This window comes from Anas platyrhynchos, chromosome 3 (assembly GCF_047663525.1).
Source record: "Anas platyrhynchos isolate ZD024472 breed Pekin duck chromosome 3, IASCAAS_PekinDuck_T2T, whole genome shotgun sequence".
Classification (NCBI taxonomy): domain Eukaryota; kingdom Metazoa; phylum Chordata; class Aves; order Anseriformes; family Anatidae; genus Anas; species Anas platyrhynchos.
In genome coordinates this window covers 61701142-61726609 of record NC_092589.1, presented here as the reverse complement: position 1 = coordinate 61726609, position 25468 = coordinate 61701142, and the positions used below count along the sequence as shown (strand labels likewise).

General features: G+C 39.7%; 3 long non-coding RNA genes across 3 annotated transcripts in view; 2 read left to right on the top strand and 1 right to left on the bottom strand.

The window, feature by feature from the left end:
• Nucleotides 1-23300, top strand: part of LOC106015283 (uncharacterized) — a 43751-nt gene extending 20451 nt beyond the window's left edge. Inside the window, exons 8-10 of the long non-coding RNA XR_011808367.1 lie at nt 21124-21326; nt 22015-22405; nt 23063-23300. This is a non-coding gene — a long non-coding RNA (uncharacterized lncRNA). The remainder of the gene's footprint in view (nt 1-21123; nt 21327-22014; nt 22406-23062) is intronic.
• LOC106015285 (uncharacterized) lies at nt 1482-4603 on the top strand. Its single transcript, XR_001187202.5, has 3 exons — nt 1482-1618; nt 2464-2682; nt 3596-4603. It is a non-coding gene; the product is annotated as an uncharacterized lncRNA (long non-coding RNA).
• LOC110351735 (uncharacterized) lies at nt 1587-15673 on the bottom strand. Its single transcript, XR_005264861.2, has 5 exons — nt 15533-15673; nt 10031-10221; nt 9068-9133; nt 2669-2805; nt 1587-2565 (listed from the first exon to the last, which is right to left on the bottom strand). It is a non-coding gene; the product is annotated as an uncharacterized lncRNA (long non-coding RNA).
• Nucleotides 23301-25468: the final 2168 nt, after the last annotated feature.

Sequence of the window (25468 nt, the reverse complement as noted above, 5' to 3'; positions counted from 1 at the left end):
GTATATCATCACCAAAAGCAGCCTCGTGCCTCTTGCCTCCACCACCTCACGAGTGTACCTGCTACTGCCACTCACATTTCAGCTGAAGTAGTCTCTTCTTTCTCACATGGGTCTAGATACCCATTTAAGAAAACAAACTTTTAAACATATTTCCTCTTCTTTTTAATCTTTAAAAAAGAAAATGTAGTTTTAGCTTTTCCCATAGGGTCTCAAGGCAGTTGTGTCAAAATCTTTTGCTGCTATGGAATCTCACTGGACTTACAATGTAGGTTGCTAAATTCCAAGACACACAGAAGGTTAATTTATTTCTATATAATTATTTCTGTTTAGGACCAAATACAAACAGGATAAATGTATAGGACACAAGAGAAGACAATAGGTTTTTACTGCAGCTTGCTTCTGTGGTTTTTATGCTCTGCTGGGCACTGGTGTGAAAGGTGAGTCAAGCCAATATCATCATACGAAGGAGCCCAGGACTGCTTCACTTTGCAGAACCCTGCAGGGGAAAGAAAGCAGCTGCTCCCTGGGCCACCTCAGCGCGGTGATGCCGTGTCACATCATGCACACGTGGCAGCTGGCAAGTGCCACTTCCTGCAAGGTCCTGGGGACACATGGTCTCTCAGATGGAAAATCCCCAGCTGCCAAGGCTTCTCCCACACACCGCAGCTCCCCATGCTATAGGCAGATGGTCAACCTGATCTGTGATCTGCTGACCAGCGGGTGGGATCAGAGCAGCAGGGTGCTGCTCTGCAGTTGTTGAGATACAGGACGTTTGGGAGAAGGGAAGGGAGGGGAGGGGAAAGGGAAGAAATGGCAAAACAACCAACATCTACTTTCCAAGTCTCACATGCAGCATGTAAAACCTGATAGCTCTTAGCAGTATGATTATGTAGGGACTGAATGTGATGATACAGGTGCTGCAGGAAAGACCAAGAGAGTCATACAATTCCCCCTAATCCTGTGCAAGTCACTTGCTTCATCGGGAGCTGCTCTGGCTTTGAATAAAATCAGGTGGTGAAAGCAGGCTAGGAGGATTTGAGAACAGCTAGTTAAATTGAGCAATTTCTCCATCTTAGGCTAAAAATAGTTTTGCTACGTTGATCTAAAAGCTAGATTTTGTTCATCAAATCTTTTATTTAAATCTATAGTCCACAGAAAATTAACATTTAAGTTAATTAAACCAGCAATGATCTAAGCACAAGTCTATAAAGAAGGCAGTGAAACAGATACCTTATATCTTCTCTTAGAAGTCATGACTTCTATCACATATAATTACATTCCCCCTGTGGAGTGCATTGGGAAAGACCTGTTTCTAAATGAAGGCAGTTTCTTATTAAAAACAGCAGGAGAAAGGTTCAGACATGAAGGTCTTCATCTGAAAGGCTGATTTTTGAATGAAATCAACCTGAGTCTGTCAAAGCACTGGGGCAAATGATTATTTATGAGTGTGTGAACAGTTGTTTTGCTTTTAATGCCATCATTTCTGCTCTTAAAGTTAGCTTTGCCTTTAAATGCTTTTTTTGACCTGTCCCAGAGCACTTGCTGGAGGCTTGTAGAATTGGCAATACTCAAACCAAGCATCTAGAAGTCATGGGCTTCAAAAAAGCACCAGAAATATGTAGGTCCCAAGACCAGCACCTAGCTATTGCTCTGGCAATGGTATAACTGGCAAGTAGATAGTGAAGGAGGTAGCACTTAGGGAGACAGAGTGCAGATTTTTGCAAAGATTTGTGCATGTACTGATGGGTATACATGCTGAGGGTGGTGGAATATAAATACATAAATATTCAAAAGGTGGGAGAGGTGAATTGTAGGGTGGTTCAGGGGTTTAGACAAAGTTGATTGTAGGGCTGTGAGAGAAGGTGGCAGACTCATCAGAGGTGCACTGTGAACCACACCTGGGGTTGGGAGAGAGGTGCTGTAAGGTTTGGTAGGAGTCTCTGGGGCTGTGATATCCAAGATGCAAAGCTGGCTGGGTGGAAATAAATTGAGGACTATATGAAAAACTTGCTGGCTTGCAGGGTCAGCTCTAAAGCAGCATCTGGGGATCATTTCTCTGACCATAAATACTGTCTGTTTTTTCTATCTGTTCCTTGTAAGACAAGGTTCTGTAAGGATCATAAGCTGTTTTAGACTTATGTCATCTTAGCGTCATGGATTAATCATGCACTATCCAAATGTACATTTGAGCAGTTTCTACAGCCTCTTGAGTTCTGGAAATGTAGCTGGCATGATGATCAGAGAATGAGATTGCTGTGCAAACTACTTCAGGAAGCTCTTGCACTACTGCTGAGGCAATGAACTAACTCTTTTTGAGGAAACAGGGAGTGGCTTGTGTTGTAAGCAAGTCCATCAGTGAGGCTGCACTTGAAAACAGAACTGAAGAAACAATCCAAATGATTTCTTCTGTTGTCATTGTTTGATTTCTTCAAATGAATAGATTGCGCTTCCTCTTTCTCACAGTCTTCATCTTTAACACCAGTGCAACCAGCAACAAGGATTGAGAGGCACTATTTGGCTAATTCCTCATGTCTCAAAGCGGAGGGTATTTTCCCTGAGTTGGGACTGGAGAAAGAAAATGAATAGGTGGTTCAATAGAAAGATGTTTTCAGTTCAGCATCAGTCACTACTGCTCCCTGCCCTCCCCATTGAAGAAGTGACACCTTACCCTCTGGAGTCCTGGTAATTTTTCTGGCTCATTCTTACTTGATTCAGAGGATGAACTGGTAGTTTGTCCAAGCAGCTACAAGGAAGTAGCGCAACTCAAGCGTCGAATAGACCTCATTTGTCTAAAACCTGAAGAATCTGGGAAACATACGGCAAAAGCACAGGGAACAGAAGATAAGAATAATACTTATTGAAAAGCACTTAGTACAAAAGATTTCTTTAGCTCTGATTGCTGTAAAATCAAAGTTTAGATGTATATATACATGTGTATGTCTACATCTACTCTTTCAAGCTGCCTGCCTGTTGACATGATCTATCAGCCTAGCCAGAAAGGTAGTAATAAGAATGTTGCATGAATTTTATGTCACTGAATGAACATTTTTTGGCCAAATAATCTCTTACTATTTCTATCTGTCAGAAGGAGTACATTTTAAACCTCTCATTACTTCAAGTAGAGACACAGGCTATTAATATAGGCTTTGTCTATTTTTCTTTGCTGATTTACCATGGCAATAATAAGAGAATAACTTCTTCCAGGACACCCTGCTTGGGATCACTTCATGGAAAGCAATCAGCTAGTATCATTGGGCTTTTCATCCCTGTTGTTTGCATACAGGTATACTTTGTTTTCAAAGGATTAGTGTGTGTAAGGCAGGCCTCCGCAATGACGTTGGTATCTTCCTCTGGAAGGAATCACCTGCCTATGTATTGTGTTTGGAGTTATCAGAAATCAGCTAAACTCCAGGCTTGCATAGAAAAATATGAAAGATAACAAAGAAATGAACCCAAGCAGTCCTTTTAATGACTATTTTTGTGGATTTATGAGATAGAATGTACCGAGTTTTGCAGGGCTCCCATTTATGCTATTTTTTAAATGAGCTGGTCTGGAACATAGCATTGTAACTGTAAATGCATTTTTTTTTCCCAGCTTTTTGAGACGTGGTAGAGATGGAGATTACAGAGCTGACTGAAACCTGAGTGTGGATGTGGGGGAGAAGAAAGGCTGAACAGTCACAAGACTGCTGCATCCTATGGCAGAGAATATATGTGCAAAGCAGGGAGAGGCTGGTGGCAGAGAAGGACAAGAGCCCTCATGTTTGTGTATAGATCAGCATCGTTGTGCCATCTGGTATCATGATGACCCCAGCTTTCCTGCAGAAAGCATCTACTTTCAAAGCAGTTGGCAATGGCCCTCATACCCCAGGAATGACTAGTTAATCTCTCAAATGACCCTGATGAGATACTGGAATTAACTTCTCACCTGTTAGAGGTCATAAATTCATAAATGTTTAGTTTCATATTAAAATACAGGGTCTCCTTTACAGTTAGCTACATGCATTTTTTACTATCACACATAAGCATACGCATACAGTTACACAAAGAAACCAAGGAATATTTTACCTTTATAAGGAAAAGAATTGCAGAGGTCTGATGGAGCAGGAAGAGTCCCCTTTAGTGTGGGGATTATGCCTGGCCCCTCCCTGGCTCCTGTCATATGTAGATATGCAGGCAGATAGCTCAAAGAATCATTATTCCCCGTCTGTCCTCTGCCTTGTGATTCCCCACTATTACCTCTCATTCTGTGCTAGCAAAATCACTGTGTATCTAAGCACAACTAGACCAGGAGGATGGAGTGGGAGGGCAGAGATTCACAACATTTTTATTTTTTTCTTGCCATGTTAGTTGTTGTCCATACCACCTGTACAGTGGTTTATTGCACACTGAATGGGTGCGGGTGCAGGTGCAGTAGAAGAGAGAAAAATTGGTAACAAGAAACTGAATGTGAAGGTGCATCTTGCTAGCACATTTCTGGCTGAAAGTGGCCGTGAAAGCTATGGCCTTTGAGTGAGTAATATATTGTTTCAGGAACATGCATATAATTCCACTTTCCGAACTAAGTTTATGGGAAGAGGGAGGAGGAGAGTGAAAAACAAAGCTTATTATTGGAGCTTTCTGTCTTTACTACTCAGAAATTATTTCCTTACATACAAGAATACATCCCTCTCTATCATTACTGTAGTATCCGAATACATCTGATTTTGTGGACCTTAACATTATTCTTTTTTTTTTTTTTTCTCATGCAAATGGAAAGTAATCAGATTCTCTGTTGAGTTCCAGACAAGTAGGCAGAGAATGGCATGGTTCTATGATTTTTCTATGACTTTTTCTTTTTTTCTCAACTGCTGGTATGTTCTAAATGTAGGAAAACAAAAGTGGTGATAGATGGGGGAGTGAGGGATGCTGAGCCCAGCATTTTAGCAGTGCCCTTGAATTCTTGTTTTACCTGTTCACCTGTAATTGTAGCTTATCAGAAGCACATCAGAAGCCTGAGGTAGAAATATAGACAGATCATTGAGCTTGAAAAAATGAAGCCGTGGACTCCCAAAGGACACAACAAGGCCAGAGCCAAGACTGTGCTTTGCTATGAACATAGTGAAATGTATTAGTCTCTCTATAACAGAAAGATAAATCCTTAAGATGTGCAGACAAATGTCTTAGAAACTTTCAGAGTGCTTTTGTGCTCAGCTCAAATGCTTATTTCTAAAAGTGGAAAAGAAGCTAATTCTCCATCTGCACCCAGTCCTGGCTTACAGCTAGAAATGCCTGCCAAGATAAACACTTAGACCCTAATCCTCAGCCTGGTGGAGTTAGGTACCTCAGTGCACTTGAGCATCTGGGCTCTAGCATCCACTTTGAAGATGGGCTTTTGAATAGAGTGCTTGCTCAGCACAACTTGTTGTTTCACAAGGATATCAAATAGCCTGACTTCAGTGATTTCCAACTAGGGAGGTGTTTTGAGGTGAGCATATAAACCTCTGCCAGTGCTTGAGAAACCTAGTCATACATTCAAAATGAGCACTAGTCATTTAATAACATTTCATTTGGAAAAATCATAAAGGATATGAGTAATAGGAATTTAGGAAAATTCTCACAAATCATTCAATGTCTCCTCTTAGAAGAAAAAAAGCACTAGGTAAGACGGCATATTTGCTACAGATGGCCTTTCGCACTTGCTGCAAGCCTGATGATGTAGAACAGCAGATTTGTGGCTTCTGCGTAGGGAAAATCTGCAGGAAACATGAAAACTTCTGAAACTCTCTCACTCATTTCTTACTTCTTCATCAAGCATTTATTTACAGAAGTATTTCTCCCGGGACAGACCATTCAGGAAAGAAAGAAGAGAGAAAGAGAGAGAGAGAAAGAAAAAGCAAGAACTATTCATATCCTGTGAAGAGAATGTAGCCTTATGACTTCTCACACTTCCTTGATTATCTTACAGAATTTAAAAGTAATTATCAGTATGTGAAAGAACATTCATGTTTTGTGTGCTGTGGATTTCAACTCGCCAAGACAGTGATGTGTTGCAATATAAATCATCAGGATGCTAAGAATGTGTCCCTGTGTTTTAGTACTATGTATTATTCAAAACATGAATGGTATACATGTATGATTTGAGCTGATTGAACTGAAGACAGGATCTCATAAGACTGCTTGTTTTAAACCAGAAATAAGAATGAATGACCCATACAAAACTGTATAAAACACCATACAAAATTCACCCTGTTCGAGTCTGAACTGAACCATATCTTGAAAGCGATTCAGTTAAGGGTGGTATAAACACTTGCTCTTTCCACATGCACTCACTCATTATAAATATCAAAGTATAATACTCAGGTTGGAAGCAGAGACTGAATAACTGGAAGTAAATGTCCTTCTGGAGAGGCCTTTGGCCCCTGAGTAGAACAGTACCCTCAAAAATTTTTAAATTAATACACAAAATGAGAGCTTAATAACAATTGCTACATTCATTAATGTTTAGAAAATATCGCATCACGACTACACTGTAACAACCCTGATTGCAGATTATTAGGCTGTACTTCAGCCCAGAATTTATAGCTCCCTTCTAAGTAGCACTGCCTGAGGTGACCAATGTGGATTTCTTGGGGTCATGGAAAATATCCTGCATGTCTACATCTATCCCCCCACCCCATTCAGATCAGTGTTTGACCCTAATCAAAGCTCTGATAAGCATCAGATTATTTCTAGACCTTTACATGTCAGATATATCACCTGGGTGTGGTACCACAGCAATTCATATTTAATACTGTCATGACCTTGTACTTAATAACTGCATTAAGATACTTGATAAGTATGTACAAAGTCCAACTCAAAGTAATGTATCCTCTGAATCATGACAAATGAATGGGGGTTTGTCATCTACTCAGGTTATCTTTTTTTCTTCTCTTCTGTCATCTGATAATTTTATTTAGTGACCAAATGCAACATGGTGGTTGCCTGGAGACTTCCAGTCGCTTGTAGATATGTTATTAAAAATGATGACCCTGAGGCTGAAGCCTGAGGCTGAAATGCAGGGTGAAAAACCTTACAACTTATTGTACATACGTTGCCGTCATGTTTCTTCTTTCAGTGGATGATATTCTAATAAACTGGATGTCTTGTTGTGAGCACCCTCTAATCCAATTTTCAGGTGATAGAAAATAATTCTTTTGTTTTTCTTGGGGAACAGATTTTGAAATCCAGAGAATTGTCTTTGAGAAGAAGAATAAAGTCTTACCTTTTAATACTATGATGTTGTAGCTGAAAAGGAAAATAGCTACACAATGCCAGGGACAAAATATGTTTGCTTCTGAAACACTGAAGAAAATTGTATTTTCAAGACAGTGTTCCTCTTTCATGTATCTGCAATTTATGCATCTAGTCTCTTAACGGTTTTCTTGTCTCATGTCTATTAGCTGATCTCCCAGGCCTCCCCTGTCCAGTCACTGGCCAGAAAGGAGCCCTTTTCTTTTCTGCCATTTTGAACACAATGCATCTGGATGCTTTTAGAAATCTACATGTGGACGAGAGGAATCAGGTTATGGAAGTGTCTATTCCTCAACACTAAATACGAGGTGAGGTAAAACAACTTAATCAGATGCACGTCATAGAGTCATAGAATCATTAAAGTTGGAAAAGACCTCTGAGATCATCTAATCCAACTGTCCACCTACCACCAATATTGTTCACTAAATGACGGCATCTTGATTAGGTCAGACATTGCCTGCTATGTCTGTAGGACAGACATAATCTAGTTCTAAGGAAAGAGTGAAAACGAAAACAAAAACAAACAGCTAGAAGCAAGGTAGAAGAGAGACTCTGAAAAACCTGAACTCCACCAATGGCAGGTTAACTCACAATGTCTACTTCTGAGGATTGACAGATAAAAAGGCAAAGGATGCTAGTTTGTTTGGAAAAGACTTCTCAGTTGCTTATTCATCATGGTTAACCTCTACACATTTATGAGCTTGTGTAAACCCCACCAAATATTTTTCTGAGTGTAACTTACTTGTGAGTGTAGCTTTTTTTTCCTTTTCTTTTTTTTTTTTTTTTTTTTTTTCGGAAACCACTTCCTTATAATTAGAAACAGTTTTTTTTTTTTTTCCCCCACTCTGCATGATTGAAAAATGACCACAGCTATATCACTGTGCACTACCTGAGGAAGTAATCAATCTCTCTTTTATTTTTTATACTATTTTAATAGAATGCTGCATATTTTATGAAAACCTATCTCAAAATAAATAAATAAATTGATTTCTGCCAGTGAGTAGTAAGTATTTGGTTTATATCTTGGACTTCCCTTAATTTTAATTTTAAATGTAATAAATTACTTCATTCTCAAGTGCCATTTTGAACATTAGTCCATTGTGAAGTAGCTAAACCAATAACATTTTTATCTGAGTTAAATGTGAATCAAAATATAATGAATGAATCTGTACATGATTTTTCGACTTTCTCCAATATTTTTTCACCTTCACTTGCATTTTACACTGATCTGCATACCTTTTATTTTGTAAGTTGGTGGGCAGAAGCGTGTGATTGCATCTGAAAAGTGAGTTATACATACAGGTATATGAATGTAGGCAGCAACTAAGGAAAGCCATCAGAAAACCATGTTTGAAGCCTGGGTAGAATCAGATATCTCTTTTTGTCGCTTCATTGGATTCCTCCCTTCATGCAATGTATAATGACAAAATTTGTCATTATACATTGCATGTATAATGCAATGTATAATGACAGGCTCTCAGCCAGGCTGAGAGAATTTTTATATTTTATATTTTTATATATTTTATATTTTTTCTTCCTTTTCTTCTCTCTCTTTTTTTTTTTCCTTTTTCCCTGTTTATCTTTTTTTCTTTTCTCTTTCTCTTTTTCTTTCCTTTTCTCTTTCTCTTTCTTTTTCTTTTTACTTTTCTTTTTACTTTTCTTTTTACTGTCTTCTGTTTGCTGTCTCTGTGTGGCAAGTATAACAAGAGTCACTAAATTCTTGCCCTAGGTCCAGGTTTGGAAAGTCATGTTTGCCATGGAGCCTCCCTGATTAGATTCTGGTGCAGGAACTCACCAGTGGTTGGGTGATTACTACTGTGGTTTCCTCTATGGTGTTCTTCATTATTCCCCCTTGGTCTGTCTGAAAAAAAAAAAAAAAGAGAAAAGAAAAAAGTGTGTGTACATGTGATTTTCATCCATCTCTCTTTCTCTTTGAATCCTTCATTGGTTTCTTAACAACCATGTATCACATGCAGACTCCTTGTACGGGTTTGAAAGACTTTCTGCAACTCTATAGACTGCAACTTCAAGTGCCTCTTGAAGTTCACAGTTATCTTGACGTCTACATCATTGATCTGAGCATGGGTGACCTCATCTCTAATCTGTTCATAGTAGAAGGGTTCTTGAAGTCTTACAGAAATATTGTCCCACTCTCCTTCCACCACCCATTAAAGCTTGTTTCTGTCATGGTGAGGCCCGATTTTATTGAATGATATCTTTAAAATTAATAGAAGCATCATCAAAACATGACTTGTGCCAGATCCAAGCAGTTTTGAGGGGAAGGCTGTGATTTCTACACTCTCTTAGTCCATAATCAACATATTGGTTGTTCTCATTGTAGCAACACATCTAAATTTAGACAGCAAAGTCTTTGCCTGTTAGATTGCCAATTTAGTCTGTGCCAAGTGCAGAGCAAAGTTCAGGCCCTGCATAGTTTGGCCCCAGGTTAAGATTACTTACAGCTGGAGTGGCATGTCACTGCTGGCTTGCTGACCAGGCATTCTTGCAGGTAGCACTCAGTGCTACACCTGTTTGGATTTCATTGCTGGGTGTAACTTAGGGTATTGTCTTTGACCAGTAAACTTAAACCTAATATGGAAATGGCTCCTTAAAGCCTGCCCCTTTGCTTGTGTGAGACCATGGAAATAAAGAACCGCTCACATGGTGTTTAGGAACCCTCTGTTTTCTGTGCAAAAATATTTCTGGAAAGGTACTGTCCATAGAAAGAGCTCATCTTCAGAGCGCCCTCTCCTCTCACCTTGAATCCGGCAACCTGTGGAATGACAGGCAGCCACTTCGATTTTCTCCAGTATTTGAGGGAAAACGCCCATTTTCTGAAAAGCTGAAAGTACATTGTGTGTGTGTGTTTTGGGGTAAGCAAGCATACTGGGTGATGAATGAGAAGAATTGTCCAGATCAACTGATCAGGTGTACATTTGTCCAAATCACCTTGAAAAAAGGAACAGAAAAGCAACATATTATGTAAAATGCATGTTGAAAGGTAGCACTGAAGATAAATTCTGTCTGCTGTGCTTAGCACAACTGCAAACTTTTCATTGCACTCCTCTGTTTGCTGGCAAATAGTACAAGGCTCGTCTTGCATCCAGGACATTGCATAATGATTTTTAGGCTTAGTCAGTATCTTACAAATTCATATGAGGCCCAGTGAAATGAAGGTAAAGTTTAATCTAATTAATTTTAAAATAAATACAGGTAATTTTTTTGTTTAAAAATGTCAAAGTAAAACATTTGAACTTAAATAAACACATTCCTTTTCCCCTAGCTGAAACAATTTCATGAATTTGCCATGGATTTCTGTGTAATTTTGTCTAAGCTCCAAACCTTATTTTTTGGAGAATAAGATACTCAGAGAAAAATGTTTCCAATTCTTTCCATATTTAGAAATGTGTAAGGGAAAAATCATATCTGTCTGCAGGATTAGGATCTCCTGCTCTTCCAAATGTATGGCCTTTGGAGTTGTAACTGGGCGTTTGTGCCAACAGCCACAAAGTGAGCTGATACTCATCAACATTGATAATATTAGCTATAGTTTTGGCAAGTTGATGCCAAGCAGCTAATTACCGTGATGCTCACCTCATCCACCTCATCCAAGCCTCTTCACTGTTGTTTCCCTGGATATGCCCCTGATGGTTTCAGCCTTCTCCCTCTAGCTTGCCTTCCTTCTCTCACTCCCTCCTTTGCTTCTCTCTCTCTCTTTCTTTTTTTTTTTTTTTTTTTTTTTTTGTGTGTGTGTGTGTGTGTGTGTATGTGCATGTCTATCCCTTTAGTTTATCACATTCCTGCCCCTACCCCAAGTGCAACCAGGGCTTGGGAAGACAGTACAACTGTGAAAATACCATAGTGTTTGCTGCCATAGATTTTTTTTTTTTTTGGTGTATTTTATCTCCTTTCTCTAATTTTTGGCTGTCTTGTCTGTTTTTACTGTAAGCAGTTCAGGGTGTGGACTGCCTCCTTCTCTTCATCCCCACAGTGCCTAGGATTGCAGATCTCTGTTTATGGTTCATTCTTAACAGCAATAACAATAAGCATGTAAATAAAATGGACAAGAGAATTTTATGTATTTACCTAGTTAGGAGATAGTGAAGAAGCACATTTTTTGCCTAAAAAATTCTCCCTATATGAAGAAAATAATTGTCATTCTGTAGTGAGATTCTTGCATGCTTATTTTACTTCAAGCGTGTTTTGTATTTTTATCTTCTACTGGCAGCCTTACGTGACTCCAGATAGCAGTCTCTCTCACACAATAAATCCTCACTCTTATTTTTCTTTCAATTTTCCTGCAGACCAACTTAAAATTTACCAATCTCCACATCCACAGCCTTACATAAATTCTGTTTTCTGTCCTGCTTTGCAAACCTAATTAACAGCAGAGTCCTGCAAGAACTCAGCATGTATAAAAGCTGGGGTAGGCTCCTGGGCTTCAGTTTCTTTTTAAGAAACAAAGTTGATAGAGGTATTCTGTGCATCCTACAGTGGTTCCTTATTTCCTGTGAGGGCAGTCTCTCACACAGCTGTTTGCCAGAATTTCTCAGACTCACCCAGCAAAGCTGGGATTGGAACAAATCAAAATGAACAGTTTCCAAGCTTTAATCCTACACTCAGTTCCCAACCTATGCTAGAAGGGCTTGCATACATTTTCCCCTCTCAATCCATGAAGCCTCTTATATAAAATGCTTTCCTAGGTCACTCAAAAATCATTCTGTGATGATTCAGTCGTCCATAATCTTTAAGGAGCTTTTGGCACTGCTTGGTAACTTCTTGGGAATTTGAGGAGGGCAAATATAAGGTGCACTGTATAAGTGTATGAGGGAAAATATTTTTTCAAGGCTCTTCATTTATAGCTCAGCAAAGATCAAGCATGAAAATAGTACAGTTTCAATTAGCTGCTAGTCTGGATGATACTGGCAAGCTGTAAATAAAAACCATCTGTGTTTTGCTGGACTGTGAATAGGCTCCTTTGAGCAGCCGAGGAATGGCTTGAGTTGGCTGTTGGAGGCTCAGAAAAGCCCCAGTCTGCATGACAGGATTCTGCCCTGCTCAGCTGTTGGCAGTTACCTAACACAGTTGTGTTTTTTTTTTTTTTTTAATTGACTTGCAACAAACTTCAAGTTAACCTCAAACTGAGGTCAGTCTGAGGCTATGTAGACAACGTATATGCATGATGCTGAAAATATCTAAAGGGTTCTGATTACTTCAACTCCTGTCAATCTAGTTACAGACCTTAACATAAGATAGAAACTATTCTGGTCCCACAGATCTCCAGTCCTCCTAGCAATGGGATAAGACCAGATCTCTTAGGCTATTTTTTTCAGATTCTGATTTTTTTTTTTTTATATCAGTGTTCAACACATGGTGTTCATTTCCCTACAAAAGTGGAACCACCAGAACTAAATGTGAACACAGATGAATCATATTTTCTACAAACTAAATGCTCCTGGGCAACAGAAGTCTCTGTCTGTAAAATAAATAAACAAATAAATAAATAAAGTGCAGGATAAAAAAAAAAAAAAAGTCTCACTTTCCTACATGTTTCTAAGGGCCACTTTCAAATTTAGTCTTTCAAAGAAGAAGCTAATCAGCTAATCACACCTGCAAGTTCTTGGCATGATGTAACGTGCTGCAGCGAGGTCTCCAGGTGCTGTAACTGATTTTCTCAGAATTTTGTCAAAATCGTCTTGTATGGGACCAGAGCTGATCTGATTAGAAATCTTTCTACTGAACATTAAAAATAGTTTATATTGAAATTATTCGTGACCATCAGTTGATTTAATTAAATTCCTACTTTTGAGAAACATTATGAAAATGTTCTTAAGCTATTAAATACCCATTTGTGTAAAAATATTTTCATAGCTGAAAAATTAACTTGGTCTACAGCAAAAGAGCTCCAGCTTTTTAAATGGTTAAAAGCAAAGTTAGTTTTAAAATGATCTACATGGAATATTAAGATTTACCAAATAATAACCTTTTTTTTCTAACCTCACAAAAATAGTCAAACACTCCAGTTTTGGCTAAGAAAAATGTTCAAACCTTGAACATTCTTGTAGAAGCACTGAGTGTGAAATGGCTTTTTAGGTGACATCGTTTCATTTTGCTAATCTGCCAAATCTATTCTTCACTCCCTGTGAAGTGGTCAGGTGTTAATCAACATTACCCTATTAGCTATGGTGTTCTCTGTTTTAACTGCCTGAGGATGGTATTGTTTGCACAGGTGCCCTAGCTGGGGAACTGAATTAATATCCATTTTTCTTGGCTGAAAGGCTTGTTTTTCATGTCTTGCCTGTCTTTTTGCAAACATAAATGCAAAATTACTTTTAGACTTGCATTTACAATTAGCTGTTTTCACACAACAGGCTTTCTTTCCTGCTGATGCTGGTTCATTAGTATGGAGATAAATTTTCATGCTTTCACCTACAGACCCGATCCTTTCCCCACTGAAATAATTAAATATGTTGCCATTAAGATCAATGCAACCAGTGCCTGATCCTGCATCACTATTCCTCTTCTCCTGAAGAAGTTGCATACTTTCCTAAAAGTGATGGTTAGACAGTAGGTTGCTGTCCATTAAACACAACTTTAAGGTGTGTGGGTTTTCCAGTTCAGTTCTTCTGTCTTCTCATTCATACTGAGTATGCTCACTTACTTGACAGTACCGTTTGTCATAGTCCCTTGCTCAGTATAATAGTCAGTGCATCTTTCTAATGAGTTAAGAGTTTTCCAAAAAAATTAAGTCCATTTTCTTCCTTAGGAGTCTTTCTTTCTGATTTGTTCCATAACTCTTTAAGGAAGACAAATCAGAGATCAGCATTGTATTTAGCATTGAAGGTGGAAAGGCTGATTTGCACTTTACGTTGCATCCAAACCCTATGACTTGTCCTCTCCCCAGTGTACAGGAGGGATTTCTAAGTCAGTTATTTATTTATTTATTTATTTTTAATTAGAAAACTATACCAACTTGCCCTGACAGAAGCCCAAGCTGTGAAAGGAACCCTGTTTCATAAAGCAAATACTTATTGCCTTTTCCAGGGCATTTGGTCTTGCTTCTAAGCAAAATGAAGCTTACTTTAGCTTACTACCTAGGAACAGACACATACTTTAACCAGTTCTTTGCAGGATAAAATGTGCTAGAATTTTCTGTATTTCGTTTTCCTTCTTCACAGACTTTCAGATTATTTAAAGCACTGAAGTGAAAATAATGTAATGGCTATAAGCGACACAATTCTCTGTTCAAGCATACCTCTCTCAATGCCAGAACAAAAGACTGTTTTCTGCTTTAGTAGACCAAAGACACCATTGAAGAACACCATGCAAGTAAAGGAAGTCTTAGACACATGAGCATTTGGCATACAAATGACTCTCTTCTGCCTGCACCTGCTTAATTTTGCCTACATTCAGTTTTGACTAGGTCCCTACCACAAAAGTGATAATGAAAAAACATCCAAGGATGGATGAAGCTGGTAGTTTCTTGTTTCATAGCATCCAGAATATTACCTTGCAAAGACAAATGTAGATTTTTGTTTATAACTTCTCTAGAAATCCACTTATAATGTTATCTGGAAGACTAATTATTAAATTATTACCTGTGGGAAAACTGGGTAGAGTACATGGAAGGAAGACCTTTCTCTACCCTAACCAGGTTTCAAATCCATGAGTGGTAATGGCTAAGAAGATAAAGGCAGTTTGATGATCTTACATACTTCAGCACTGTGTTGGGGAACATTTCCCAGATTTTGCTGAGGATGCCCAAGTTTTGGCAGCAAGAGAGAAGGGGAGGTGCGGGCAGGGGGGGGGGGGTCAATACGGGAGAGGCTCTCAGTACAGGGCCCAGCCTCTATCTGCCTCCCTTGTCACCAATCACATGGGCACCCTTGAGTAGTTTTGACTCACGTAAGATTTTCCTGCTTTAGCTGTGAAGGAAACAAAATGGCTGCTCCTTCTCTTTGCTATCCCTTGGCCAAAATGAATTTGAAAATATTAGTAGGATAGCTGGCAGACTGGACAAATGTGTGGTGCTTGGAGAAGCTAATTTTTGGAGGCAGAAACAAAGAGAGCCAGCATTTCCTTATCTCTGATTTTTGAAAGATTGTGAGCATCTGCCAACTCTTTTACTAGCTGGTGTTTGTAATTGCTTTAAGGTATTGCGTTCAAGTGCTGTAAGTGTATTTTGAAATTGCTTCTCAGGGGAGAGTTTTCTGAGATGCTACTGGATATAAAGTAAATGACGCACAGCTGAATTCCTTACCTACTTCTTCACCATGCAGTTCCAGTGACACAAGAAGCCACAGGCATGCAAGGCTCGCAGGTCCTGCAGCCGAGCCACCACTCCCTCACCATGCTGTTGCTTCTCCCTCCTTCGTCTGCTCCATCCTCCTGTGGCCCCATCCCTCTTTTCCTCCACAAACTTTTAACTCTCAGTGGTTGGACCAAGTGGTTCTTACCTCTCAGCTAGGACCCGAACCCTGTAATCATAAATCCATTAATTACTAGACTTCTTCTGTATGAATAGAAGTCTGGTAAGGTGCTTATTATTTAGATGACAGAGAGAGTGTTTCCTGTTTGTCTGGTTCTGTTCTTACGAAGTATCCTGCTACAAACAAGTGCTTTGGCTGAAGGCTCAGCTTTCATAGGATCAGTCTGGTTTTACCAAGGTGAGTCCACATCCTGGAGCCTGCAATTGAAGCTTAATGCCCTGGAAACTATTTTCTTGCTCACAGAAACTTTGTTTTGCTATGTTATGGTGTGGGCATGCAGAGCAATCTCTACATACTACTCTGTTGTGATGTCACTGTGCTGCAAAATGATACGCTGGCATTTACAAAGCAAGAAGAATTACAACCCCCAAAAAACAGATTTACAAAGTCTTTGTTTCTTACCAGGTCTGGAAAGGCAAAAACAAATCAACAATTTGAAACATATCACAGTAGTCTTTAGAGAGAATTTCAACTAAATGTTAGTCATTCTTCTATTACTAAGCTGATACATAATTGTTGCTGAGTACATAGGAAGCTTGCAAATTGCTTTAATATTGAAATGTCTAATTAAATATTTGGATTAACTAAATAATAGATTAAAAATGACGTGAAGGGACATCATGTGAGTAGCTGACTTTTCTGGTAATGGCCTTGGGAGAGAAGTATGTGCTATCAAACAAGCCTCTGCAGCAAGTGTGCAAGGAACCAATCTATTTCTGTATAAATTCTAAGAAAAATTCTGCACAGAAATAGTCTTCTGTAATTGATGCGATTTTTATTCAGCCAGTTCTTACATTGTTTGTTTCTTGGGAGTAGCTGAGTTGGATGAAATGCTATCTCCTATTTGCTCTCTGCATAGGGAGCCCAGGTGTCAGCCCTGTCAGCCCAGGTGCAGAATGGAGGGTATGCCTAACAGGTGATCCCCTTTTCCTAGGGATAAGTTGATTTCTCTGCTAACAGTGCAAATGGCTTTATTTTTAAGCACTAGTTACATCAGATCGAGGCTATTTCTAGAGCCTCACAAGCAATAATTAACAATTTCCTCTTAGATAATCCAACTAGGTTACTAAATCTAAGGTTAACGATCTTCTTGCTTTAAGTGGTCTTAGCGTCTACATCTACAAAGCCTTCTATGTTAGAAGAACAATTTAGTGACAGAATTACTTTGGAGGATATGCATCCAAACGATTGTTCTTAACTTATTCAATTACTTTTCTTAATGAAAACACTGAGTAAAGTGTTATGATTTCTTCTTTTTTTTTTTTTTTTTTTTTTTTTTAATGCATAATGAAGATATAGCAGTTCCTTCTAGTTATCCACAATGATTTTAGTTAAAAGGTGAATATATTACCAGAGGAAGTTAATTGTATATGGGCCAGCAGATTAATAGGATTTCCAATTAAAATGTCAGAAACATGTCAGAAGCTGGAGCCAGAGCTTCACAGCTCAGTGACCAAGCTGCTCCAAACAAACAAATTGGATCACCTTATTGATTCAGATATGGGTTCCAAGATAACATGTTTTCAGGTTGCTATTTTCAGCATTTATGTGGATGCTATTAGAGAGCAAAAATGCTGTATTAGCCATTCACCTACTGAATTAATGTTCATAAAATTCCCTTGTAATGACAGTGCTTGGAAGATTTCAGCCAATATGCACAGGCATATGGAAAGAGTGATGTATTGGAAACAGTTTTGAAGATTATGTATCTCCATGCCATTCATGATTTTTGAAAGAAAATTTATGACATAGTCACCTTTTTGTTTGCCATTGTCATCTGTAGTTTTGTGCATATCCATTTACAGAAGCATTCAACAGGATACTTCTGACAGCAGAAAACTAGAGTAGGAGTCTCAAGGCCCAGCACTACAGTGTTGTGATCAGGGTTGGTTTTGCCATTGTATCAAGTGTAGGTAGGATTATTCTTAAGACAGGCACAGACAACAGAAACTTGTGAATTTTTCAGGGAAAATTTATTTTAATTTTATTTTTATTTCTGCCTGTTTGAGAGTTTTTTAAAATGCCAACTTCCCTGCTTGGTAGGGGCATATCGTGACAATGTAAACCAATGTCTTGTAAAACAGTAGATTTTAATCTTTTTCAGGAAAAGTTAGAAGAAGATGATATAATTGTTGGGAGAGTGAGTCAGCCTCATTTCCTGACCAAATTCTATTTTGGCTTAATAACTTCCCTTTGTCTGAATTCCCCCACACTTGCAGAGACACTGTAGTTTACGTCCAACCTCACAGTATTCTGATGTGGTGTGATGTGGATCCTCCTTTCCACTGCGTATGTGTGTCTATGCTGAAGTTGTGGGAAGAGTGATTCTTGCTTGTTAAATCATCGCTCTACAGTCTTGAGTTAGTCTTTATGTAAAAGATGCTGTGTAAGTGTAGATTTCAAAGCAAATGTGTTATTATGATCTTTATTATTATTTATTCCTATTTTGAGTGAATACTTTGAACTATTGTGTAATGTCAAATATTTCTAATTATTCTTCTTTAAGAAAATGAACTAAACTCTATGGTCTCCAATAGGATCTGAGTTGGCATGTTATCTTTGATCTAAGTCTAAGTATTTTAGATCCCTCAGGTGGTGTTGGCATGACATGTGGATTGAGTTTCTGAAGAATCTCAAACTGTATAATCTCATATTGACTTGACAAGACAATAACATTTATCAAGGTGATGTCATATTTAGTGATGGTAAGGTGACTTTTCTAAACACCCTACAACTCTAACCAAAAATCTGACAAACAAGAACATGCTAATCTTATAACAATAAAAATAATTATCTTTAAAAAGGAAAACCTTCACCTCTCTTTACCTGTAAAGCATAAGGAGGTCGCCTTTGTGATCTGATGATGGACTGCCCTTGAATTCTTACATCATATACTAAAAATGTCAACACAGGAACCTCCAAAGGGATGAGCCTCTCTTCTGAGATGCGCTGAATATACACACTAGCTACGTTTGAGTCACTCAGTGAAGTACTTCTGGAATCTCAACACATTGCTATAGTATGTTACAGGTCTGGTGTCGCATGCCCTAATAGCAGGGTAGAGAACTGTAGCTAATCTCACCTTCATGCACTCAAGGCATAGTCACTCTTCACAGAAGTAGTACCACGGTGCTGTTAGACCTTTGTTGAAATTTCTGCTGTGTGGCAGCCTCACTGATGGGCTGGAATGGGCTGAGGGGTGACCCTGAATCAGTGCACCCCCTGGCTGTACCACAGAAGCCCTCCCCTGCCCCAGGGCTGTGCTCCTCCCAGGCAGGTTGCTGCCAGGGAAGCTGGGTGCCCACCACCCTGCTGGGCTCCTCCAGTTGGCCTCTGCTGCCCCGCAGCTTCCCCACTGGCACAAGTCAGCAGGAACCTTAAGTAGATTTGTTTCCTGATGTTTACAGGCTGCAGGTTGCTTTGGTAACATGGTTAAATGCCATCCCGGGCATGTTAGATTTCATCTGTGCTGTTGTCTTTATTAGATGACCAGGAATTCTCTTTTCCCAGCACACTAGTTCTGATGTTTATGTGGGACCATGGTCAGGTCAGCTCAGGCAGAGCAGGGCTCTTTCAGCATTGCTGTTCACAGGGGCTATGTTGTTGATTTGTCTGATTTATTTTCCTCAGTATCACAGTGAAACCAGCAAGCCTAGAACATGTCCCTTCTCCCTCTCCCACTGTGAGAGGATGTTAGGCCTGTGCCCCCTGCATAGGATGGGGAAAAAATGCTGCACTTCCATAGTGCATAACTCAGCTTTGCAGGCTCCCACAGAGACCAGAACCTCTGCAAACATCAGCATCAGATTTTCCATGTGTGGTAGAAACCTGATTTTACTCCAGCTGCCTCAGGTGATCAATGCACTGACACCAGTTATCATATATGTGAGGTTATGTGGGGAGAGGTGGAGTCTCATTAGAGACATCTGAAATAAATTAAGGGATTTCCAACCCTTACTTTGCTTCTCCACAGGCACCATCTTATTCAGAAGTCAAGAACAACAACAACATGGATGGGGGGAGCAGTAAAGACGGACTCATTCCTTGCATTTCGAAGAAGGATCATGTCATTTTCATTTAGACATAAGCCTCACTGTGCACGGAAGTATTAAAGGCTTAGTGAGTCATTTATACCTAGCTGTACTTCCAAACATTGTGGTGGCTTTCATTGTAGCTCGATGTCACTGCCTGCATGTGTGTGCACAGAAGAGGATTGTCCACTGTGACCGACACGTCAAAAGAGGGGTTAGCTTATGCTTTATTCAAATGAATTAACAGACTAAGGGAATCCTGTGCCTGAACAGCTTCCTAAAATAGCGCTGCTTACTTGCTGTGATACTAAATCTGAGATTAGCATGGTGTTCTCCCTTTCACCTTTCCTTCTATTGCTTCCTTTCACAAAAAGAAAAATAAAGCCTCCTCCTAAAATAGGATATTGAGCATAACTGTCAAGGAACCTTGTTTCATCTGAAATCACATGATGTGCAAGAGAAAGATGAAATCCTGAAGCTCATGGAAGCTGACATGAGCACTGCCTGAAAAGGAGCTCTGTAAGACTCCCCAGAATTGCCCTAAAACTAGGCATAATGTATTTGTTTTGCAACGTCAGAAGATGGAGTAACACCAAAAACTCAGTTCTATTTTATACTATGTTTGCAAATGCTGTCTAGTATCAGTATAGAGCTTTTGGAAAGGGAAGGGAAGGGAAGATTTTTGTTTGTTCTTTTCTGGGGGAAAGGTTTCCATAAGTATTTTGATTGCTGAGCATTGAGGCATGGCAGATTTCCATTCCTCTCTACCAGTTTGAAAAGCGTTAGCAATGCAGGCCATCTCAAAGAGGTTGTAAGTTTATAAGGCATTAACTGACTTCAAACATAGAAGGAGTTGGATGGGTATGGGTCCCTGTTAAGATCTGTTGTGGTAAGAGTGCTACTTTTGGTCAAAATCTGCCTTAAATGATCTCATTGCATCTCAAAGTATTTGGCTGTATACCAAAGCCGTACTCTCTTTTGCACATCACTGTTTTGTGCATATGTGAAGTGACAGCGTCATAGCTACATTATGGGAAGCTCTGAGCAGTCCAGGAGATGAGAGAGGACTGCATCACCTCTTCTCCCAAGAGTCCTTGATCACCCAATAAACTTCCCTAAATGAGGGATTCAGGTTGTACAAACAGGTCTGCAAATTCTTTGTTATTACTCAGCAGTCTCTTTTCTTTCAGATATATAATAAAAACAATAAAGATTTATTTAGAGTCTGAAGGCCAGAATGCCTTGGAAACCCAATAAGCCTCCATTTCAGGTATAGCTGGGAAGAATTGTCTCTACTTTACTTCTCTTGCTGAGTTTTCACATTTCTCTAGTTCTAGGTTTTATTCACTGCAGTATCATAAGAAAACACTGTTCCTGGCAGGATTACACAGCAGGAAAGAAGAGAAGAGAAGAGAAGAGAAAAGGAGATTTCCATCCTAGTTTGAAGATTGGATAGAATCACAGAACTGTAGGGGTTGGAAGGGACCTCGAAAGATCATTGGGTCCAACCCCCCTGCCAAAGCAGGTTGCCCAGGTAAGCGTCCAGACAGGCCTTGAATATCTCCAGAGAAGGAGACTCCACAACCTCCCTAGGCAGCCTGCTCCAATGCTCCATCACCCTCACAGTGAAGAAGTTCTTTCGCATGTCAGTGCGGAACTTCCTGTGCTCTAACTTGCAGCTGTTGCCCCTTGTCCTATCCCCACAAACCACTGAGAAGAGGTTGGCTACATCCTTCTGTCCCCCACCCCTCAGATATTTATATACATTGAGGAGATCCCCTCTCAGTCTTCTCTTCTCCAGGCTGAACAGACCCAGGTCTCTCAGCCTTTCTTCATAGGGAAGATGCTCCAGGCCTCATATCATCTTTGTGGCCCTCCTTTCCAGGAGATCCCTGTCTTGTACCAGGGAGCCCAGAACAGTACTCCAGGTGAGGCCTGACTAGGGCAGAATAGAGGGGGAGGATCACCTCCCTTGACCTACTGGCCACGCTCCTTTTAATGCATGCCAGGATCCCATTAACCCTCTTGGCCACAAGGGCACTGTGCTGGCTCATGGTCAACCTGTCGTCTACCAGGACCCCCAGGTCCTTCTCCTCAGAGCTCTTCTCCAGCAGGTCGTCCCCCAGCCTGTACTGATACATGTGGCTGTTCCTTCCCAGGTGCAGGACTCTACACTTGCTCTTATTAAATCTCATTTGGTGTCTTCTTGCCCATCCCTCCAGCTGGTCCAGGTCTCGCTGAATGGCAGCACAGCCTTCTGGCATGTCAGCCACTCCCCCCAGCTTTGTGTCATTGGCATACTTGCTGAGGGCAGGCACTATTCCCTCATCAAGGTCATTGATGAAGATGTTGAACAAGACTGGACTCAGCACCGACCCCTGGGGAACACCGCTAGTCACAGGCCTCCAGCCAGACTCTGCTCTTCTGATCACCACCCTCTGAACTCAGCTAGTCAGCCAGTTCTCAACCAACCTTGACGTCCACTCATCTATCCTACACTTTCTCGGCTTTCCTAGTAGGATGTCATGGGAGACAGTATCGAAAGCCTTGTTTGACATCCACTGCTCCCCCCCCATCTACCCAGCTGGTGATGCCATCATAGAAGGCAACAAGGTTGGTTGAGCATGACTTCCCCTTGCTGAATCCAAGAACAGGGCTAAAATGTAGCTGCCTTTTCATAAGACATCCCTCCTCAGCTACCTAGGCCTTTTTTCCTAACTTTTTTTTTAATTGATGCTTTATTATATGAAAGACTCCCACAGAGTTCAAGGAGGGCTTAATCCTCCTGCATGGAGGTTAGCAGCTGGCTAGATTTGTGCATGGTCAGATGCATTAAATGTGCTCTAAGTAAGCAGGTCAGGATGACTCCTTCAGGTGACAGATGTGGTAGGTAAGACAGCTTAGAGCATGCAGATCTCTCAGATTTCCAGCACAGAAGTCTCAACTGCTGGACACAAGGCAGTAAAGAGCATACAAGTCTACCCAGTCATACGTCAAGTGAATTCTGGGCACAGCAAATCATCTGGCATGGCCAAAGTCTGCCTTTGATGCTAAATTGCAGCAGGAGTCATCCCCTCTCCTGTTCTGTGATGCCAGCTACCAAGTGCATTGGATAGATGATGGCAAAGCCAGCAGATGCACTTTTAGAGGAAGGGTGATTTATCTGCACTGGTGTGTGTAGGCATCTAGCTAGCAATTAAGTCCAAATTGCTTCATTGGTAGCATCACGGCTTGTAGTGTTTATTATTATTATTTTTTTTTCTTTTTCAGAAAATAAATTTGTGATACTTCAAGAACTTCAGTGTTACAGCACCTAAAATGCCTTTGGATTGGATACCTTCAAGATCAAGTCACAGTCATGCAGAGATTGCATCTCTGAAGCTGGAATTAGGAGAGATTCAGGAACCTCCATCCCTTGGTAGCTCTTGCCCTTGGTGCTATTTTATACTATTCTGAAGTTTTCACACCCATGGGAGTAATTAAAGACAATGCAAGAATATTACTTGAATTCCCTGCTTTTGGTGTCCTTATTATCACTGAAACATCAGGGGAAGTCAAAGTAAGCTTTCATGTGGGGAAGTTTAATACTTAAAATTTGTGGCATATGAAGTCACACTGCCATTCATCTGCTTGACCTTGACAAGTCTTTTATTAGTATTTTGTCTATTTATTATTTTATTTATTTTTATTTTTTGTATTATCTGATTTCATTTTTTTTTTTTATTGCTGCTATAGCAAGTTTTGCATTCAGCATATTATTCTCTGGCAAGAGGCTGTCAATGAACTCTGTGATTCAGCAAGTCAGCAGCACTGCAAGAAGGACTTCAGGGTCAAAGCAATCAGCTGCTATAGGCATAAAAGCATTGCAGCATCCAGAGTAGGCATGAAAAGAATCAATTTTTCTTTAGAGAACACAGAAACAATTTTTTTACAGTAGAAGGTAGAATCCAATTTTGTGATGATGTAAGGTCTTTTAAATATTTGGTGATGTCATACTCATGTGTTCTGGATGGAATAAGAACCAGGATCATGGTTCACATCAGTGATGGCTGGATTTGCAGTTTTATTTCAAACAGATGCCAGTCAAGAATTTAGATTTTTAGTGAAATGTCACTTAACCATAAGGAACACATTGACCTGAAAATTTGAAAAAAAAAATACCTCTCATGGGAACTCATTTTCTTGTGCAATGTGCATATTTTTGCTCTCACTTCCTTAAAATGCAACAAAAGAAACCAAAAGCAATTTGTCAATTTGGCTTAGAATCAGAAAATACTGAGGCAGAGGAAACTGCCCAGCATAAGATTTTTTTTTTCTTTTCAAAATACTAAATTTTGAACATGCAAAATATTTCCTGGCGGTTTTGCTTTGGCCATGGGATGAATGCTCAGGTCAGTTCCTCGTACATCTGCCCTCAGATGTTCACCTCTATGTGTTGGGTGATTGCAGCTCATCCCCATGTGGTTCAGCCTCATGGTATGGGACAGAAGTTGTTAGTGGTGCCCTGTAGTTCAGAGCCTGTAGGAGATGCTGGATTTAGTTCTTCCTGGTGACTTCATCTTTGAGAGTAGCAATACAAGGGGCTGAGAAAAGACATCTCTTTGCAGGACAAGTAGGCAGGGATAGGCCCCTGGGCTTAAAATCAGCTCTCCATCCAGCAATGACATCCCACTCCTGACAGCCTGTGTGAAGCAAAGTCAGCACAGGGGCACTGCATGCTTCACAAGCCAAGCCTAGCAAGATGTTCAATTCAGGAGCTGGGCAAGATGTATCTCGTGCCATGTTTACTTATTTGCAGATGAAATAAAACACAGCCAATAGCCAGGGAATAATATGCTCTAATGCACATAATAGCTTCCCTTCCGAGTGTACATCATCAACACCATTCAATCACCTTCTTATTATATGCAGCCAGGTGCATGCTCTTTTTTAAAAATCTATTTAATCATAAGCTACCATTGTAAAGTTTAGGATAAAAAAGACATTTGAACATGCAGAGAATGGAAAAGAACATTTTTTTCTCAAGTTAGTATTTTTAAAGCAATTACTATTCATGCATGAAAATCAATCCAGATAGAGGAGTAATAAAAACTGGAAATGGAAAGGAAACAATTTAAAAAAAAATCAAAGTTTTTTTCCATTTTAAAACTGCCAAAGCACATGTAGATAACAAAAAAAAGGTCTATTTTGAACAAAATAACATTTCTTTTTAGAACTTTAAATCAGAAAATGGTTACTGAGGAAATCCTCAATCACTTCACAAGCTGTGCAATTTCTAAACTATGGATCTTCTTGAAAATAATGGCCAAAATTTATTAAAGTTTTTCTATAAGGTGTATTTATTTTTATGCCATTCTAACCTTTTAATGAATCTCTACAGAAAGTAGCAGGAAAAAGACAATTTCTTTTAGAAACAAACCAACAGTCCATTCTTGTTCATCATCTGGAGATCAAAGGTCAACAGAGATAGCAGTTTAGTCTGTAAACCATGTCTGTGTGGCTTTTAATAATGCAGTGAAATAATATATACATCAATTTTTGTTTTCATTTCATGTGAGCACTTCATTCTGATGCTGCGTATTTTCTTGTGAAAGCAAAATCCCTGCTAGTATAGAATAGATTATTAAACCCCCACTTGAAAATGCATGCAGACACTTTTTGGTTTCCAATCAGAAG